The sequence below is a fragment of the Chionomys nivalis genome, chromosome 13, assembly GCF_950005125.1.
Source record: "Chionomys nivalis chromosome 13, mChiNiv1.1, whole genome shotgun sequence".
Taxonomy (NCBI): domain Eukaryota; kingdom Metazoa; phylum Chordata; class Mammalia; order Rodentia; family Cricetidae; genus Chionomys; species Chionomys nivalis.
The window spans coordinates 50,415,421-50,423,545 of NC_080098.1; positions in this window are offsets into that span (position 1 = coordinate 50,415,421).

An 8,125-nucleotide genomic window follows, 5' to 3' on the forward strand; every position below is an offset into this window, starting at 1 on the left:
AATGTGTCCGTGTGGTGAACCCTCTTTCCCAGGCTGTCCCTTTAAAGTTCCAATGGCTCAGCGTAAACTCCTCCAGCCTAGGGTGGGAAAAAACCTGCAGCGTGCTTGGGAATTGGGTGGAGGACTAGAGTCCAGAACAGCAAATTCCTTTTGACGTTTTTCACTCCAAGCAGTACAATCTTGGATACTTAGCTCTCTGTTCTTTTGGGAACTAAAAGGTTCCTGATTGCCATCCTGCCACAGTCTTGTGTGGGAAAGATGGGTTCTTTAAAGAGCCCTTGCAGTTCCCTCAGAAGGAAATGCTTTGTGAAGGCCAACTCCTGTGAAGTAGAAAAACACTGTATAGACGTGACAGAACTCCAAAGCTGGGGGCAGCGGCAAAGGCCGGTCACAGCAGCAACCTGAGATGGAATTCTGGGGACCCAGAGTTCAAGGTCACTGCTACACGGAGAGTTTGAGCCAGTCTGGGTGGGCTGCAGGAAGCCTGGCTCAGAACAAAACAAAGAAAGAAAAGCTTCATTATAGCTGTGCAATGTTTTGTGTGTGGGATATAATTGCCGGATAAATAGACGTGTTAGTCTTGAAAACAAGTGATGTTTCGTTGCTCATTAATTTTTTTTAAGATTTATTTATTTGTGTTTTGTGTGTACATGGGTTTTGTCTACATGTATGGCTGTATACCACGTGTGTGCCTGTCACTTAGGGGGGCCAGAAGAAGGTATCAGATCCCCTGGAGCTGGAGTTACAAACAGTTGAGCTACAATGTGGATACTGGGGGCTGAACAAGGGTCCTCTGAAAGAGCAGCAAGTGCTCTTAACCTCTGAGACCTCTCCAGACACAGATGTTTTGGGATGAAGCAATAAATGACACAATCCAGGAAAGGAAAACGTAAATGAACAAAATGAGTAATGTGTGTGCGTGCCGCACCAGGCTCAGAAACCTCAGCCCTTCCCCACCGTTGGCCTGGCAAGGTGAAATGGTAGGGGAAGGGTCGTTCCTCTACCATGGGAGCTAGCGTCCACTGGTTTTAAGACATCTTCTTTTTGTAACGGTAGGAAGATGTATCAAATATAAAGTTGCCCATCTAACCACTTATAGAGGCAGTCACTGCCCAAAAGAACATTCGCACGCCAACACCACCATCTAGCCCCCGGGTTCTTTTTATCTTCTCAGACCAAAACCGCAGCTGCTAAACACTAACTCCCAGCCCTCGGCATCCAGCATTCTCTGTTCGGTCCTCATGAATTTAACCACCCTGAGTTCCCCACTGAAGTGGAATCACGGTACTTGCCCTTTCTCAACTGGTATGCTTCCGTGTAGCATGAAGTGATCAACCTCATCCAAATAACACGCGTCACAGTTTCTTTCCTATTGGAGGCTGAGTGGCGCCCGCTTCACAGATGCCTCGCATTTGCTCCTCCATCGGCCCGTCAGCGGGCATTGGTTGCTTTCTCCCTTTGAGCTACCGTAAATAACACTGTCATGGAAATCAATGCAGACTTCTGTTCAAGGCCCTACATTTGACTCTGTACCTATTTCCCCAAAGTAGAATTGTCATGCTGTTTCTCACAGCTGACTCCTGCCCTTGACCGAATGGGATTTTCTGGTTTTCTGATCACAGCTATCTTGATGTGGTTTAGCTGCCTGCTCCTGACTGAAGAGACAGTTACACACACCTGGGAGCTTTACAAAAAAGGCAAATTCTCACTGTGGTGCCTCAGAACAGAAAGTGATGCAGTTGAGTATAGTTAGCCACAACCTACTGAAAGTCAGCTCGGTATGAGTCTCAGCCTCCTCCCAAAGTCCTCATTGCCCCTGCTCCTGTCTACTGCGGCACCCCAGACATCACCACCTAAAAGTAGGCTGGGAGTTGGAAGCAGGACACTCAGACTTTGGGGAACCTCAGAGTCCTTGTGACCTAGTGTCTGGGTGGCATCTGGAGGGTGAGCTGCAGCCAGGCTGGACCACACATCCGCAACATCATAAATTCACCCTCCTTGTGGCCAGAACTGCCCATTGTCTGGGTAGCAGTACTGATTGGGTGGGACGCTATGCTGATGTCCAACCACACAGTGGTTTCCACGGAGCCTGGGAAAAGTGAGAAACCCTGGATTATGAGGGAACAAGACCCAAAGGACAAAAATGACTGAGTGGGAAGCCATCATAGCCCTGGCCAGGTCTGGGAAGGAGACAGAAGGGGAAGTCATCTAAATATAGCCTGTTTACAGCTGGTGATGGGCTCTCACAGGCACTGTGTGTGCACCAGTGGGGGACTGCGACACCACTAAATGACCAAACCAGCACTTTATCACCGGATTTTCCTTGCATCTCAAGTGCTTTTATTGTATGTACCAGAGAACGCAAACCCCAGACTACTGCTGCAGCTGGAAGACCGGCAGACTTTCCCATGGAAACGTTCCATCTCTGCCTGTTGGGCGCTGGAATGTTTAAAACAGGTCTGAAGCAGCTACTTCTTCACATCCTAATATTCATCTTCCTTCCCATTTCCTAATGAAAACCTTCACGTCCACTCTTCACTTACTTAAGGATTGTAAGTATCAAAGATGTGTGTGAGCGTTTCACAGGCTGGGGGACCAGGAGGCCCAATCATGCTTATCATTTTACTTGGGACAATAGAGCCATCCAAACACCTGAGGAAGAGTGAGAGTTCCTGGCAGAAGCCCACCTTGTTGTCTTATTGTTGGTGGCATTTCCCCAGATTCTGTGGGCCAGGGACTTCTGTCTCTACCAGTTGTCTTCAGCCTTGGCTACATGGGAAAATGGCCCAGACAGATTCTCAAAACTGCGTACCAGGTTGCACCCTACATGGCTCAGTTCCCCGCAGCGAGGGTGCTGTGCTAAAACTGGCTGGCCCAGCCGTGGGTCGTGCCATGGGTTGTGGAGAGGGCTGCTCTACAGGTAGTGGCACCCAGGACTCGGGGCTGCTCTAATCAGGCATACTGCAAGCAAAAGCTCATCTTAGTTTTAGTTACTTTTACATTTCACTGGCACATAGCTACACTAATACAGGGTCGTTCTTTCCTTTTTCCAGTACCTAGTTTGCAAACTTCTTCCCTCCCTCTGAGCTATATCCTTAGAACCTTTTTGTATTTTTGTTGTTGCTAGACAGGATCTCATTCAGTTTCTTGAATTCATGTACAGCCCAAGCAGACCTTGAACCTGTCATCCTCCTACCCCATCAGTCTCCCGTGTAGCTGTGATTTCAAGTCTGAGTCACTGGGTCCAGCCAATGTGGTGTCTCAGTGCATGTCCATATAGCATACAGGGTGTCAGGATCAGATTGAGCTGATGGTAATCCGGGCACCTCAGACTCTGACCATTTTGTACAGCAACAGGTGTAAGAGACTGGAGAGACGACTGGGGGCTTAAGACCACTGGCTGCTCTTCCAGAGGACTGAGGTTCAATTCCCGGAACCCACATGACATGACAACTTACAACTGTCTAACTCCATTTCCAGGAGATCCAATGCCCTCCTCTGCCCCATGGGATCCTGGGGCACATAAGCTCACACAACCATATACATATAAAATTCAAAGATCAATGAACCATTTTAAAAATGAAAACTTTTCAAAAGGAGAAAGAGGAGGAAGAGCCGATGTCTGTGGCTGTGGCAGTGGGTGCTGGTCTCTGAGTGAGATGGGAGTCCTACAGAGAAGCACAAAACCCATTAATCTAGGTGTGAAGGCCCAAACAGAGGGGAGCCCTGTGTACTCTTCCTCACACAAAGGCTTATTTCTCAGACGTGGTGCCTTAGAATGCCCTTTTGCTGTCCTCATTCAAAACACTCCGGGCTTGAAGACAGTTAACTTGTCCCAAACAGTAAAGGACCAATAAGAACAAGAGAAGATGCCTTTGCGGGAATCTTCCCACTGATACCTCCTCCTTACACTCAACACATGAGCCCCAAACATCATTTATATATCCACCATACACATGCATCTCCACACACACACACACACACACACACACACACACACGGTGCCTTTGCACACAGCATGTTCTACATGCTTATGATGTGAGTATATACGCATCCATGTACATATGCAGGTATACCCTGTGTATGTACACACATGGATGTGCTCATTCATACGTGTGCACCCATAGTCATACACACACAACTAGGGTAGCAACCTGTCTCTTCTATCAGACCATTATTTCTGAGTCTCCATCCCCATTAAAGTTCCAGAAAGTGAGGTTTCCCTTTGCTATTTGAAAGACTAGCCAGTCCACAGATCCTCCCTTCTCTACTCTAGTTCCTCAGCAAGGGATTGCACTCATCTCTGCCTCCTGAGAACAGTCTCCTGGGAAACCCAATAGCATCCATATTTGATTTCATGTCACCTCATTTGCCTCTCATGTGCCTTTCTACCTTCTTGCTACATCCCGCAGGATTCTGGTTCCCCTAAGGTCCCCTCTTCCATCTCTGCTAACAGTTCGAGCAGACATTTACACCCACAGGTCCTTTAGTTAAAAGAATGTCTCAATCAGGCAGAAAGCATCTGTGGCATCGACAGATCAGAGACAGAGAGCAGAGCTACATGGGCCCTTTGTGTGTGCTCCCAGGTTCAGGCCACATGAGAGGCTTCCTTCCTACAAACCCCAAGTGGACCACATCGGTGGAGGGGAATGTTTCCCATCAAAGCACATGACAACACCATCTGTTACAGCTGGTAGCAACGCCAAGGACGTAGCTGATTAGAGGGGCAATGTCAGACAGTTAACGTCAAATGATGACAAAATAGACAAGTCAGACTCTGCCACTAGCCTGTCTGGGGTCACTGGTATTCCCTATCTGAGATGCCCTTTAGGGACGAGGGGACAATGTACTGTCTTAACCCCGGTTCTGCAAAACGCAATGCGGTTCAGTCATTTAACTACTCCAAAGGAGCTCAGATCTTTATCTACAAGTTAGGGATAATGAGATCCACCCTAGGGGTATATGCATCCCTTAAAAGTATTTTAGGATATTGCTTAGCAGTCGTTTAAGCGGAACAATAATCACCTGAAAAGCTGTTCAATGTACCACGCATCAGAGAAATATAACTGTAAAGCACACGAAGACGGCTTCTCGTCACATGGCTGTGACTTTGAGGGGTGATGGAAACTTCTACAGTCTACTGACAGGAAAGTGAAATGGTCCTAACACTTTGGAAAACCTCATGGTAATAGGGTAAATGCACTGAAATACAACCCAGTAGTGTGGTAATATTTCATTTGTATTTTAATAAATAAAGCTTGCCTGTATAAGGTCAGTGCAAAGCAGCCACACTAGTCAGCTGTACAGGCCAGGTAGAAGTGGTACACACCTTTAATCCCAGAACTAGAGAGGAATATAAGGCGGCATGTGACAGGAACTCGCTCTCTTTCAGTCTGAAGATTTCTTAGAGGTAAGAGCTCTCTAGTGGCTTGGCTGCTTTGCCTCTCTCTGATCTTCAGGTTAAACCCTAATATTTGTCTTTGGATTTTTTTAATATTCATGCTACATAGTAGTCCACACATAGGTGATTTCTTAGAAGAAATGAATCACAGCTCCACAGAGATTCAAATGCCACTCTTCCTGGCCCTATCAGACAGATTCAACTGGAAGTGGGTCAATTGAATCATTGACTGATAAATGAACAGCCTGAGCACTGAGCACTGTTGTGCGATGGGAAGGCACAGGGCGTGGAGAGCCCAGCACCATGCTGACAAAGTCAAGGAAGGCAGGTAAATGAACACAGCTTGCTTGATGCCTTTGTGGAAAAGTCTAGGAAAGGCAAAACTAGTGGCTCAAGATAGTCAGCGGTTTCCAGGGACTGGTGACTGGTGGTCAGGAGGGAGGGTCACCTTCAAAGGGATGCTGGGAAATTCTAGAGTCACAGAAACATCCCGTATCCTCATCACACTGTCCCCATGGCATGTGACCAGTGTAGGCTGTGTGTGCTTCAAATATCTGAACTTCACTACTTCAGTACTCAGTAAAGCTAGAGCAAATTATTCCTCCCCATCCAACCTCTTTTTTTAATACTATCACTGTGGCATTCGTCCTGGGGCAGCCAACGTTTGTTGCTCCTCAGCTACTTGTGACCAGTGTTACTCACTCCTGTGGCACTTGACGGCCCGTTAGGAGTGGGGCTTAGTGGGACCTTTAGAGAAAGTTTCCCAGGTTAGGGGAGTAACAGTGAGTCACAGATTCTCTTTCCAAAAGAACCAAACTGGAGCAGTGAAGCCACTCTTCGGGACACAGCTTGGGGAGCAGAGGCTGATGACAAGTTTATAAAGGCCTTTCTTGGGGAGCCCTAGCCATCGATGTGGTTGACTACAGCCTTGCATAAGAGAGAATGAATCCTGCACACACAGAAACTCCCAAGGAGGTCTTAGTTCCTAGGACTTCCATGTCAGGGAACAATGGAGAAGCAACATTCAACCTACGATCACAGTAAAACTAAATAACTGGGTGAATTGGTGTCCAAAGAACCATGTATTTTTTCTTCTCCTGTGTGTAGGGTAGAGGGCGAGCTGGCAGTTTGTATGGTAGCCGGGTGTCAAGGGCGCAGAGTCGGTGTCGGTTTGAGTTTGAGCTCTTTTGAGAGTAGAGTCTGAAATGTGCATCCGGTCAGGTGATTTGCTGGGAAAGCAATTCCAGAAAGCAAGGTGAGGACCTGAGACAATGTAAGAGAAGTCAGCAGGGACTGAGGCTGGGCTGCAGTGGGCAACTGGGCTGGCCCTCGAGTAACCTGTTGAGGAGTGGTGAAGAACGTGCCTCAGAAATGCTGCCCATTCGTGGGATGGTTGCCTGAAATAATGACCTTGTGAAGAAAACAGAGTGTGGCTCACATTTTTGGAATGCCAGTCTATGGCCAGTTGATCCAGTTGCTCCTGGACTGTGGGGAATTGGCATATCTCAGAGGGAGCACATTGCAGAACAATGATTCTCACCTCATAGCAGACGGGAAGAAAAATGAAAAAGAGAAGGGGTTGGGTCTCAGTAGTTCCTTCAAGGGCACACTTTCAATGATCCCACTATACCCATCCTTTAAGGTTCCAACCCCTCACAATGACACTGAATAGGGAGTCCAGCCTCTAACACAGGTCTTTGAGAGTCATTCCATATCCAAACTATGGCAACACTTGTCTCCAAAGGACAAAAAACTTGGCATTTCCCACCGGCTTCTAACTCCCATTGGTGGAGGGTCTCTACTGCAGGACCGTGTGCACATGAGCAAGGGTGCTGCCTGGGATTTCTGAAAGATCCTGCGACTGAAGGGAGATAGCTAGGGCAACCGCCCATGTGTGTTTAGATCTTCTCACTTCAGCCACACAGAAGTCAGGTGGATGGGAGGGTGGGCCACTCCTCGGCATCAGGGCCCAGGGGAAGAAAGCCATCAGAGGCATTCTTTCTGACTAAAGAAGTACAAATATATCAGCCCTAGAGAAACTACAGGGCAGGATGGTTTGTTCTGAGCTGCTTTTCAAGCCCCGTGAGTGCTGCTGGGAGGCAGTATAGTGAGCATGAAGACTTTGGCGGGTTGCCAATAGCCCTTGAGCTTTATGACGTTGATCCAGTGTGTGCATCTACAGATCATTGCCTTGTGCCTCTTAGCCTGTGGCTTAGACCAAGCCATGTCCCAAACGAGCATGTATAGACCATCCAGAGGCATAACTTTTACCTGGGCCAGGTCCTCCAGAGCACACTTCCTGTCCCCGTGCCTTGTGCCTATGTGAAAGCTACATGTCTACATGGAAGGCGAGCAGCATTTGGGACAATCTGACGCTCCGGTCTTATCCTGGAGTTGTTCACAAGACACTGGAGTGCAACCAGAACTTCCTAGATGACCAGACACTTGCCAAAAGGCCAGAGGGGGAGTCCATGTTCTTTCAATGTTTGGCAGGGCCCTTCCTATTTCTGCCATGTTTCAAAATATCAGTTGAATATGCCCTGCCTGTTCAGGGGAGGTCACTCCAGCTGGAGTTGGGAGTCAAGGTCTCATTCTTTAAGAAGCTTACAGCTGGGAACACACTCTTGCCAACTCCTCCCAGCAGAGGAGACTCAAAACCTCGGGCAGGTTCTGGAGGGTCAGTGTGGTGAGAAGCAGGAGATAACAAATAGGCTCTTCATGACA